The 12,652-nt window shown below is 44.4% G+C and overlaps 1 protein-coding gene across 3 annotated transcripts in view; it reads right to left on the bottom strand.

Moving 5' to 3' along the window:
- Positions 1–12,652, bottom strand: part of MSN (moesin) — a 151,983-nt gene that overhangs the window by 87,298 nt on the left and 52,033 nt on the right. The gene's annotated exons all lie outside the window — the stretch shown is intronic.

Raw genomic sequence — 12,652 nt, 5'->3', positions numbered from 1 at the left:
CCATTTCTCTAAGGGCACATATTCCCCTTCACATTGCCTCAAGTTATCCTGTTATGAGACAAGACTAATGGAACAGAGTATCCTATGTCATCACTTCCTCTCTCCCAACTCACAACAACAAAAACCACACACACACACACACACACAGGTATAAATCATTTCAGCTCTGTTCCCAGTCTGCCTTAGATAAACACTCTACTGTGTACAGAGAGGCATTTACAAAGACATTCACTGCAATGCTATAATAATCAAGGGAAACAACATAAATGTCCATCACTAGAGTACTAATTAAATACATTATGGTATATCCATACAGTAATTCAATCTTTTGAAAACACAAGCTATCAACCAGGCATGGTGGCTCACGCCTGTAAATCCCTGCACTTTGGGAGGCTGAGGCGGGTGGATCACCTGAGGTCAGGAGTTCGAGACCAGCCTGGACAATATGGTGACACCCTGTCTCTACTAAAAATACAAAAATTAGCCAGGCATGATGGCGGGCACTTGTAGTCCCAGCTGCTTGGGAGGTTAAGGCAGGAGAACAATTTGAACCTGGGAAGCGGAGGTTGCAGTGACCCGAGGTCGTGCCACTGCACTCCAGCCTGGATGACAAGAGCAAGACTCTGTCTCAAAAAACAAAACAAAACAAAACAAAAAACCACAAGCTATCATGAGAAAAGGGTTTTGATCTATTAGATCTATTACTAAGAGTCACAGAACAATATCAATATGTATAGTATGACCCCATTTATGAATTAAAATATCCATACTTTTACACGCATGTTTTTATAGGTCCCTAGAAAAGGGGAAAGGTGCACAGCAAACTGATGACAGTGTTTATCTCTGAAGAGAAGATCAGGATCAGAGAAAAGAGTAAAGAGATAATTTTTATGTAATGTAAATATTTTTGTGTATTTTTGTATTCTTTGATTTTTTTAATGAGCATGAATTACTTTTGTAATTATATAAAACACTAAAAAAAGAAAGAGGAGGAGGAGGAAAGAGAAGAGGAAGAAAAGGAAGAAGAAGAGAAGAAAAGAGAAAAATAAGACGGATCTCAAAGAGAATGTAAATCGTTTGGGCAACAGAATCTGCACCCAAATTTATGACAAGCCCAAATAATAGTAAAGCTTAAAAGTAGAACAAATGGAAGAATTGTACTTGAGTCCAAATAGCCAACCTCATGGAGGAAAAGATAAGAAAGATGCGGCTTAGTAGCAGCATAGCTAAAAAGATCTCTGAAGTTTTACTTGATAATAAACCCCATAAAAGTTAGCAGGAAGTTGTGGCTGCCAGGAGAGTTCATTCAAACCCAGAAGTCTAGGGTCCAGGAGGGAGGGAACAGTGCTACCTTCTTCTTCCCTAGTGACACCTCATTTGAAGAACTGTATCCTGCTGTGGCCCCCACTTTAAGTAGGACACATACACACTAGGGTCTCTCCATGGGGGAGTAAGCTGGCTGGAGAGGGGGCTGGCACCCAGGACACATGAGGAACAGTTGAAGCATCTGAGCTTGTTCGACTTTGAGAAGATTCAGGGAGATGTCTATGTCTTCTTCTAAATCAGACTTCTGAATGCCAAGAGGCAGAGCTGGAACCAGTGGGAGAAAGCCACGGGGCGACAGGAGGGAGAAGGTCTGTATAGTCACAGCTGTCCAAAACTGGAGAGAGTCATTCAAAAAGTACTGAGGTCCTCATAATTGAAAGTTGGTTAACAAAGGTTAGATGACCCCATACTCTGGGAGGTTAAAGAGAAAATTTCTATGCTCTAAGGGTCTATAAAATCAATATGTTAGAAGCCCTCAAATAAAAACAGAGTCATTTTCAAATCATTATGTCATTCACTACCAAGAACATCTTAGGTAATCAGAGTGTCAATACATATTTGACAGATAAGGTAACTGAGGCTCAAGGAAGTAAGGTCACTTGGCCATGATCTCACTATAAGTAGGGTCTTGAAACAAGCCTATCTGACTTTATTATTCATCCATTCATTCATTCATTCAACAATTTTTTGTGTGTATGCTTACTATACAAAAGACACTGTGCTAGGCTCTGTGTATACAGACATGAAAAAACAAAAGTTTCTACCCTTACAGGGCTCACAACCTAGTGAGGGAGACAGACAAAGAAACAGGAATATAATATATTTTTTCACCACTCCCCACATCCTAAGTGTTGAGGTAGGGGGATCAAAGACTTCATCTCAGCAGGGCCAATAAAAACTATTACCCCAGCATAAAAAGCTCCCACCTACAATGCTCTGAAAAAACAGTCATAGGTGACTGGACAAGGAACAGAAAGGAGGATGGCTCAGGGCTTTGAGCAGACCCTTCTCTTCTTACTAAGGCCTCCATGAGAGCACAACCCAAAAACTCCTGCTGGCCACTGGTGGTATATATGCTTTTTTCGTACGTATATGCCCTTATGTATATATAGCAAGATACCGACACATTTTTTTTTTCTTTCGTATATGTATGAGGGAAAGAGAGAGAGAGAAAGTGCCACCTTGAAAGCAGTAAATTTTGGAAACAGAAGACCTGGTTTTAGTCTGCTTTTCCAATAAATAGTTCAGCAACTTTAGGTAAATCAATTGATTAACCCAAGCCTCAGTTTCCTGTAAAAATTGAGGTAATAATAATAGCTATCTTCCAAGATTATTTATCAGGAGGATATATAAGGTTGGCTATAAGAAGGGTCTTTGCAAGGCCAGGCGCAGTGTCTTACACCTGTAATCCCAGCACGTTGGGAGGCCGAGACGGGCGGATCACGAAGTTAGGAGATCAAGACCATCCTGGCTAACACGGTGAAACCCTATCTCTACTAAAAAAAAAAAAAAAAAAAAAAAAAAAAAAAGCCGGCCATGCTGGCGGGCACCTGTAGTCCCAGCTACTCGGGAGGCTGGGGCAGGAGAATGGCGTGAGCCCGGGAGGCAGAGCTTGCAGTGAGCCGAGATCGCACCACTGCACTGCACTCCAGCCTGGGTGACAGAGAGACTCTGTCTCGAAAAAAAAAAAAAAAAGGAGGGTCTTTACAAACCATAAAATGATTGCTTAGGCCAGGTGCAGTGACTCACGTGTGTCTTGAACTCCTGAGGTCAGGAGTTCAAGACCAGTCTGGCCAATGTGGTGAAACCCCGTCTCTACCAAAAAATACAAAAAATTAGCTGGGTGTGGTGGCAGGCGTCTGTAATCCCAGCTACTCGGGAGGCTGAGGCAGGAGAATCACTTGAATCTGGGAGGTGGAGGTTGCAGTCAGCCGAGGTCGTGCCACTGCACTCCAGCCTGGGCAACAAGAGCAAAACTCCGTCTCAAAAAAAAACAAACAAAAAAATACTTGTACATAGAAAAAGGGTGATCATAGCTATGTGTATGTGGTATATAAATGTAGGTTCCAGAGTCTTCCTGGGCCCAGATGTGCCTTTGTTTGGCCATATGTATGTTATCCATACACACGGATGACATAAACATGGAGCAAACAGGCTCCCATGCTTGCCTGTTTATATGCCCATTTGCTTGTATGTGTGTTGTTGGGCCTAATCTCTATTTCCAAGTCAGCCTAATATATAGTAGCCCCTTCCTCCCACCACTTACCTTCCTAAAACACTTTTTCTCATTCTTTAGTCCCTAGTCTCAGACCAGAACACATTTTAACATTATTTTTTTCTGAGAAATACAGGCCTCAAAAATTCCTAACTATTTTTAAGAGACTTCCCCCTACTTCACACTGCACCAAAGACATTGGTTTATATTCAGCCTAGTCATGTGTTTACATGAAGATGTGAGCCCGTATGTGGCTGTGTCTCAGTGGGGAAAATACAGGGCCCTCCTCTGGGTTTGAAGTGCCCCTTCAAACCAGCCACATCATGTGCCTCTCCAGTGGCTCCAGAGAATGTGGTGTTGGCAAAATAATGCCACAGGGGAAGAGGAGAAGCCATTCTCCAGTTTCCTGTCACACACACACCACTCCCAACTCCCCAGCCTCCACTTCTCTAAGACTTTGGGATTGGGGGCCAAGAGGTCTGGTTCTACTTTCTGCAGGCCAACAAAGTCCTAAATATACTGCCAGATGACTGGTTCCAAAGACATCCAGCTATTTATTCTGAGAATCAGAATGTTTGGGAGAAGAGAGAGCCCCGTGTTTAACTCATAGAACCTCTGAATCTTAGAGCATGGTCCTTCATCACTGCCTAAATCCATCTCTCCCACATCCTTATGAAAGAGTAAAAACAGAAATCAGAATCTTAAAATATTACACCTTTAACATCATCTAGGCTCCGTGTCCCAATTTTACAAGTGAGAAAACTAAGGCCAAGGGAAGTGAATGGACTTGGTCAGGGAAAAGACTAGTTTTCCTGACTCCCAGGCTAGGGTTCTTTCCACTGGATCTCCAGACTCAAGAGCAATAAGAATCAAGCAAGTTGGCCGGGCACGGTGGCTCAAGCCTGTAATTCCAGCACTTTGGGAGGCCGAGACGGGCGGATCACGAGGTCAGGAGATCGAGACCATCCTGGCTAACACGGTGAAACCCCGTCTCTACTAAAAAATATAAAAAAACTAGCCGGGCGAGGTGGCGGGCGCCTGTAGTCCCACCTACACGGGAGGCTGAGGCAGGAGAATGGCATAAACCCGGGAGGCGGAGCTTGCAGTGATCTGAGATCCGGCCACTGCACTCCAGCCCCGGCGACAGAGCCAGACTCCGTCTCAAAAAAAAAAAAAAAAAAAAAAAAAAAGAATCAAGCAAGTTAATATAAAAGATTAATGATCCCATGCTCCTGTTGCTTTGGGGACATCTGAAAATAGAAGCTGAGAAGTCTTAAGGAGGGAGAAAAAATTACAGGGGCTTGCTGGTGGATCTCTCTGCTGAGAGCAGACCTGGACCAAGTACCTACCATGGCTCGGGGCCAGATCTGAGACTCAGGAGAAATGAGAGCTTCTCTTGTTTAGAAGCTGACCTGGAAACTGGAGAGGTCTTACTCTTCCTGTGACATGGGTTCTGGATCTCCAATAAAAGCTCCTGAAGGCAAGGATTGTGGCTTGCATTCTCTTTTCATCTCCCAAAAACTTGCCGAGCTCCAGCCTCCTGATTGATTGATGATGCTTGCCATAGAGATGAAATCATCCTGGCTCTGTGGGCAAAGGTCTCTATCTTGATGAACCCTCTGACTGGCTGCATCACTAAACTGCAAGTGCACCAGCCTTCCGGTGCTCCACATTCTAGTTGCCCCCATCTTCCAAGGGGCTGGATTACCACAGCACATCCCAAGGGTCATGGGCTTGCCTGCTGGCATAGGGAGGTTGCTTCCCATCCTTAGGGCTCTGACCTCATAGACTGCACAGGGGATGAAAGTAGAGGCTGGTCTTGAACTCCTGGCCTCAAGTGATCCACCCGCCTTTGCCTCCTCAAAGTGAGCCACCACGCCTGACCTGGGATGGTGTTAATATGACTAGAGGGATGTCTGATAGAAGGGAAAAACAGCAAGTAAAGAGTAACTGAAAGTCCAGGTGTGGTGACTCACGCCTGTAATCCCAGCACTTTGGGAGGCTGAGGTGGGTGGATCACCTGAGGTCAGGAGTTTGAGACCAGCCTGGCCAACGTGGCCAACGTGATGAAACCCCGTCTCTACTAAAAATACAAAAAATTAGCTGGGCGTGATGGCGGGTGCCTGTAATCCCAGCTGCTCGGGAGGCTGAAGCAGGAGAATCGCTTGAACCCAGGAGGTGGAGGTTGCAGTGAGCCGAGATCGTGCCATTACACTCCAGCCTGGACAACAAGAGCGAAAGTCCATCACAAAATAATAATAGTAATAATAATAATAATAATAATAATAATTTCTTCTTTCCTTGCCTATTTTCACTAAAATAAAATCCATCCCCCCAAAAAAAAACACTATATTCTCAATCTCAGAGATTTGTTTCCTTCAAACTTATAGTTTGAAATAATGTATTTTATTTATGTATTTACTTGTTTAATATCTACCTCCCTGTAGTAGACAGAATAATGGCACCCTGAACATATCCACAACTTAATTTTCTTTTCTTTCTTTCTTTGTTTCTCTTTCTTTCTTTCTTTCCCTCCTCCTCCTCCTCCTCCTCCTCCTCCTCCTCCTCCTCCTCCTCCTCCTCCTCCTCCTTCTTCTTCTTCTTCTTCTTCTTCCTCTTTTTCCTCTTCTTCTTCTTTTTTAGGATAGAGTCTCACTCTGTTGCCCAGGCTGGAGTGCAGGTGTGATCTTATATTTTTGGTGGAGACAGGATTTCACCATATTGGCAAGGCTGGTCTCAAACTCTTGAACTCAAGTGATCTGCCCACCTCAGCCTCCCAAAGTGCTGGAATTACAGGCATGAGCCACTGCACCCGGCCTCTAATTTTCAAAGCCTATTACTATGTTATGCTACATTGCAAAGAGGAATTAAGGTTGCAGATGGAATTAAGGTAACTAATCAGCTGACCTTGAGATGGGAAGATTATCCTAGATTACCCACGTGGGCCCAGTGTAATCACAACGGTCTTTATAAGTGGAAGAGTGGAAGAGGGAGGCATGAGAGGATATAAGAGTGATGCAGTGTGCAGATTTGACCTGCTATTGCTGGCTTTGAAGAGAGAAGGGACCACAAGCCTAGGAGTGCAGGCAATCTCAATAAGCTGGAAAAGACAAGGAAATTTATTCTTCTCTAGAGCCTTCAGAAGGAACTCAGCCCTACTGACCCATTTTAAACTTCTGACCTCCAGAACGGTAAGAAAATTAACTATTGTTTTAAGCCACTCGTAATTTGTTACTGGACACATGGAAAACTATTACACTCCCCCATTAGATCATGATTTTGATGAGGGCAGGAAATAGGTCTGTTCTGCTCACCATCATAGCCCCAGCATACCGTGTAGCACCCAGCACGGAGTAGGACCTCAATTAATATTAGGTTAAATAAATGAGTGAAGCCTGGACATGCCTTACGGATCCTGCCTCCATAATGCCCCTTGATGTGGGGTGCCATTTCATCCAAGGGGCTGAGTCCAAAGGAGGCTGACACCTCCCCAGCCAGAACCTGGTAGGAGAGAAGCTGGAAGCCTGAGAACACCTACATCTTTTATTTCTCAGAAAAGGAGCCCTGTTGGCTGGGAGCAGTGGCTCATGCCTGTAATCCCAGCACTTTGAGAGGCCAAGGCGGGTGGATCACTTGAAGACAAGAGTTCAAGACCAGCCTGGCCAACATGGCAAAACCCTGTCTTTACTAAAAATAACAAAAATTAGCCAGGCATAGTGGCACGCACCTGTGGTCCCAGCTATCCGAGAGGCTGAGGTGCAAGAATCGCTTGAACCTAGGAGCAGGAGATTGCAGTGGACCAAGATCGCACCGCTGCACTTAAGCCTGGGTGACAGAGTCTCACTCTGCCTCAAAAAAAAAAAAAAAAAAAAAAAAAGAGAAAAAAGGAGGCCTGTGGAGTCTATATTAACCACCTGTCTATCCACACAACAATGTGCACATGTTCTTTTTTTCATACCTATATATAGAGAGAAATGATGATTCTCATTCCAGAACCTTTTCTGGAGCACCTAGTGTGTGTCATATGCAGTGCCAGGAGCTTATGCATATGTTATTTGTGGATGGTGGTGGTAATGGTCTGTTTCACATGTTATTTTTTTGTTACCTCGTTTGCTCCTTGCTTTGGTGGGGTAGGGATTCCTAGTCCTACTATGAAAAGGCAAAGACAAAGTATGAGCCCAGCTCAAGGCCACACAGCCAGTGAGCTGGAACCCAGCTCTCCAGACAGACACTATACTCAATTTTATATACATATATATACACACACATACACACACACACACATATGTATACATAGAGACACATACACACACTATACCCAATTTTATATACATATATATACACACACATATACACACACACATATATGTATCCATACACATACATACACACACACACACACACACATATATATATATATATATTTTTTTTTTTTTTGAGATAGAATCTTGCTCTGTCACCTAGACTGGAGTGCAGTGGCATGATCTCAGCTCACTGCAACCTCCACCTCCTGGGTTCAAGCGAATCTCCTGCCTCAGCCTCCCAAGTAGCTGGGACTACAGGAACCCGGCACCATGCCCGGCTTTTTTTTTTTTTTTTTAAGTAGAGATGGGGTTTCATCATATTGGCAGGCTGGTCTCAAACTCCTGACCTTGTGATCCGCCTGCCCCTGCCTCCTAAAGTGCTGGGATTACAGGCATGAGCCATGGCTCCCGGCCACATATATATATATATATATATATTTTTCTTTTTCTTTTTTTTTAAGCTACCACCTACCAGCACTTCTCCCTTACACACAAGGTTGTACACATTGGACCTATGTTGTCTCTTCCCTTAGGCCATATCTTGAGCATTCTACCTTCTCCCTGCTGAAGTAATACACTCTGCTTTTCGGCAACCATTTTTCCTCCCAGTAAAAAGAAGCCGTAAGTTGAGTAGAAAGGTCACAGGATTTGACATCCCAGCCTAGATTCAGGTGTTCACTTGGCCGCTTATGGATAGTGTGATCTTTCGCATTTTCTCCTCATCCATACCCAGGCCTCACTTCTCATTTCCAGCCACATATTTTCTTCTATTTATTTTTTATTTTTACTTTTATTTTTGAGACGAAGTCTCTCTCTGTCACCCAGGCTGGAGTGCCGTGGTGCGATCTTGGCTCAGTGCAACCTCTGCCTTCCGGGTTCAAGCAGTTCTCCTGCCTCAGCCTCCAAGTAGCTGAGATAACAGGTCCCCACGACCATGCGTGGCTAACTTTTGTATTTTTAGTAGAGATGGGGTTTCACCACGTTGGCCAGACTGGTCTTGAACTCCTGACCTCAGGTGATCTGCCTGCCTCAGCCTCCCAAAGTGCTGGGATTACAGGCGTGAGCCACTGCGTCCGGCCTTTTTTTACTTTTATTTTTATTTTTTGAGATGGAGTCTCGCTCTGTCGCCCAGGCTGGAGGTGCAATGGCATGATCTTGGCTCACTGCAGCTGCTGCCTCCCAGGTTCAAGCAACTCTTTTACCTCAGCATCCTAAATAGCTGGGACTACAGGTGCGCCCCACCACGCCTGGCTAATTTTTGTATTTTTAGTAGAGACAGGATTTTGCCATGTTGGCCAGGCTGATCTTGAACTCTTGACCTCAGGTGATCCCCCCACCTTGGCCTCCCAAAGTGCTGGAATTATAGGTGTGAGCCACCATGCCTGGCCCACGTCTTTTCTTTTAAATGCAGCTGGATTTCTCTACTCAGACTAGTGTCTTCATTGCCCATGTCCACTCCACACACACACACGCACGCGCACACGCACACACACCCAAACGCTCTGCAATAACTATGATCAATATTTATTGAGTGCTTATTTTGTGCCAGGCATCTTGCTGAGTACTTGATATGCATTACTAAGTAATTTAATCCTCATAACGACCTCAAATCATAGGTGTGATTATTATCCCCATGTTATTGATGAGGAAGCTGAAGCTGAGAGAATAACTTGCCCAAGGTCATTGATACCTAAGGATGGCAGACTATGAGCCAAGATGCTCTGATACAGGGCTCACACTTGTAACCACTCTGCTTCTTTGGCTATTCTGTTTTCACAAACACACACACTCACGCAGTGTACTCATTCACACCTTGGAGACTTTCCTCTAGCAATTCCTTTTGCTATGGTTTGAATGTGTGTGTCCCTTCCAAAATTTATGTTGAAACTTAATCCCCAATACAACAGTATTAAGTTGTAATTAGGCCATAAAGTCTCTGCCCTCATGAATGAGATTAGTAACTTTATAAAAGGGATGAAGGGAACTAACTAGGCCCTTTTTGCTTTTCTGTCTCTTCTGCCATGTGAGGACATAGTGTTCAAGGTGCCATCTTAGAAGAAGAAATCAGCCCCTCACCAGACACAGAACCTGCCAGAACCTTGATCTTGAACTTCCTGGCCTCCAGAACTGTGAGGGGATAAATTTCTATTATTTATAAATTACTCAGTGTCACATATTTTGTTATAGCGGTAGAAATGGACTAAGACATCTTCTTCCTGGAAAGTGGAGTTGGAAGGTTGGGGGTAGAGAGAGTAATGAAGATAGTGCCTCAGGCAGAAAGAACAAGATCTATAAAGTCTAGGAAGCAAGAGAGATCCTGGAAATGTAGAGATCTGCAAATAGATCGATGAGGCTAGAGCAGTAGGTTTCTGCGGCAAATAGGCACCAACTCACAGATGCCTCCACCTCAACATTTCCAAAAACTCTCCCTTCCTTCCTTCCTCCTTCCCTCCCTCTCTCTCTCTTTCTTTCTTTCTTTTCTTTCTTTCTCTCTCTCTCTTTCTTTCTTTTCTCTCTTTCTTTCTTTTTCTTTCTCTCTCTTTCTTTCTCCCTTTTTTCTTTTTCTTTCTTTCTTTCTTTTAGAAATGGGGGGCCGGGCACGGTGGCTCACACCTGTACTCCCAGCACATTGGGAGGCCGAGGCAGGGGGATTATGAGGTCAGGAGTTTGAGACCAGCCTGGAACAATATGGTGAAATCCTGTCTCTACTACAAATACAAAAAGTCCCAGCTACTCGGGAGGCTGAGGCAGAAGAATCGCTTGAACCTGGGAGGCAGAGGTTGCAGCGAGCTGAGATCGTGCCACTGCACTTCAATCTGGGCAACAGAGTGCGACTCTATATCAAAAAAAAAAAAAAATGGGGGAGTCTCTTTGAGTCTACTATGATTTAGGAGGCTGCCCAACAAAAAGAAAAAAAAAAAGGGATAGAAACAGTTATGTCTGTCACCCAGGCTGGAGTATAGTGGTACAATCACAGCTCACTGTAGCCTTCAACTCCTGGGTTCAGCCTCCAGAATAGCTAGGACTACAGGTACGTATCACCACGCTTGGCTAATTTTATTTTTTGTAGAGATGGAGGTCTTTCTATGGTGCCCAGGCTTGTCTCAAACTCCTGAGCTCAAGAGATCTTCCTGCCTCAGCCTCCCAAAGTGTTGGGATTACATGCTTGAGCGACCACTCCAGGCCTCAAAAACCCTTCTGATCATTCCTCTCCTCAAACTTGTCCCCTTCCAGAGATCTAAGAGTTATCTTTAAAATCTTCTTTTTCCTCACTCTGCCCCACCCCCGCCATTTCAACCCATTGCCAAGTTCTATCAATGAGCCATTCTAAAAACTTTCAAATCTGTCTGCTTCTCTCTATGTCCACTGCCACTACCCTGGTCCCAGCCCAGTCAAATGGATAACTGCAGCAGGTTCCTAACTGATTTCCCCACATCCTTTTTGGCTCTCCTCCATCCATTTGTCCACGAAGAAGTCAGAGAAATACTTTCAATATGCAAAATCATGTCATTCTCCAGCTTAAAAACCTTCAATGGCTTCTCCCCTGTGCTTTTATGATGAAAATAATCTTTGTCGTGGCCTTTAAAAGGCATTTATGGTATGGCTCCTACCTATTTCTCTAGCCTCTCTCTACCAACTCTCCCTGTCACTGCTTGCATTCCAGCCACACTAGCCATTTTTCCATCTCTAAAATGTGTTATGCTTCCTCCAGTCCATCCTCCATGAAGGTCTTTGCATACTATTTATTCTGCAGGGGAGCACATATTTCCCCACCTTCACCATTTACCTAGTTAACACCAATTCAATCCTTCCTTTAGATCAAATATCACTACTTGTGGAACTCTCTAAAACCCACCATATGTCAGGATCCCTACCATATGTCCTTAAAGAACTAACCACCTGGCTGGGTGCAGTGGCTCACACCTGTAATCCCAGCCCTTTGGGAGGCCAAGGCAGGCAGATCATGAGGTCAGGAGTTTGAGACCAGCCTGGCCAACATGGTGAAACCCCGCCTCTACTAAAAATCCAAAAAAATTAGCTAGATGTGGTGGCAATCACCTGTAATCCCAAATGCTTGGGAGACTGAGGCAGGAGAATCACTTGAACCTGGAAGGTGGAGGTTGCAATGAGCCCAGATGACGCCACCTCACTCCAGCCTGGATGACAGTACAAGACTCCATCTCAAAAAAAAAAAAAAAAAAAAGAGAGAGAGAGAGAGAGAGAGAACTAACCACCTTTCGTCCAGAGAACTTACTAACTTACTACAGTTTGCGAATATACAATTATTTGAGTCTTGAGTTGATTAATGTCTGTCTCCCCAAGCAAACCATAAGTTCCATGAAGGCAGGCAAGAACAGTGTTTGCTTTTTATCACTATTGAACACCAGTGTCTATAATAAGAGTGAATGAGAGGTGGTGAATTCACACAGGGCCTTGTACCTCATACTAGGGTTTTGTTTTTGTTTTGTTTTGTTTTGTTTTGTTTTGTTTTGAGATGAAGCTTCACTCTTGTTGCCCAGGTTGGAGTGCAGTGTTGCGATCTTGGCTCACTGCAACCTCTGCCTCCCGGGTTCAAGTGATTCTCCTACCTCAGCCTCCCGAGTAGCTGGGATTACAGGCATGCACCACCACACCCAACTAATTTCTTGTATTTTTAGTAGAGATGGGATTTCTCCATGTTAGGTTGGTCTTGAACTCCCGACCTCAGGTGATCCTCCCGCCTCGACCTCCCAAAGTGCTGGGATTACAAGCATGAGCCACCGTGTCCGGCCATACTAGGGGTCTTGAATGTTATCCTCAGGATAAT

This window comes from Macaca fascicularis, chromosome X (genome assembly GCF_037993035.2).
Source record: "Macaca fascicularis isolate 582-1 chromosome X, T2T-MFA8v1.1".
NCBI classification, from domain to species: Eukaryota; Metazoa; Chordata; class Mammalia; order Primates; family Cercopithecidae; genus Macaca; species Macaca fascicularis.
This window is presented reverse-complemented; position numbering and strand designations above follow the sequence as displayed.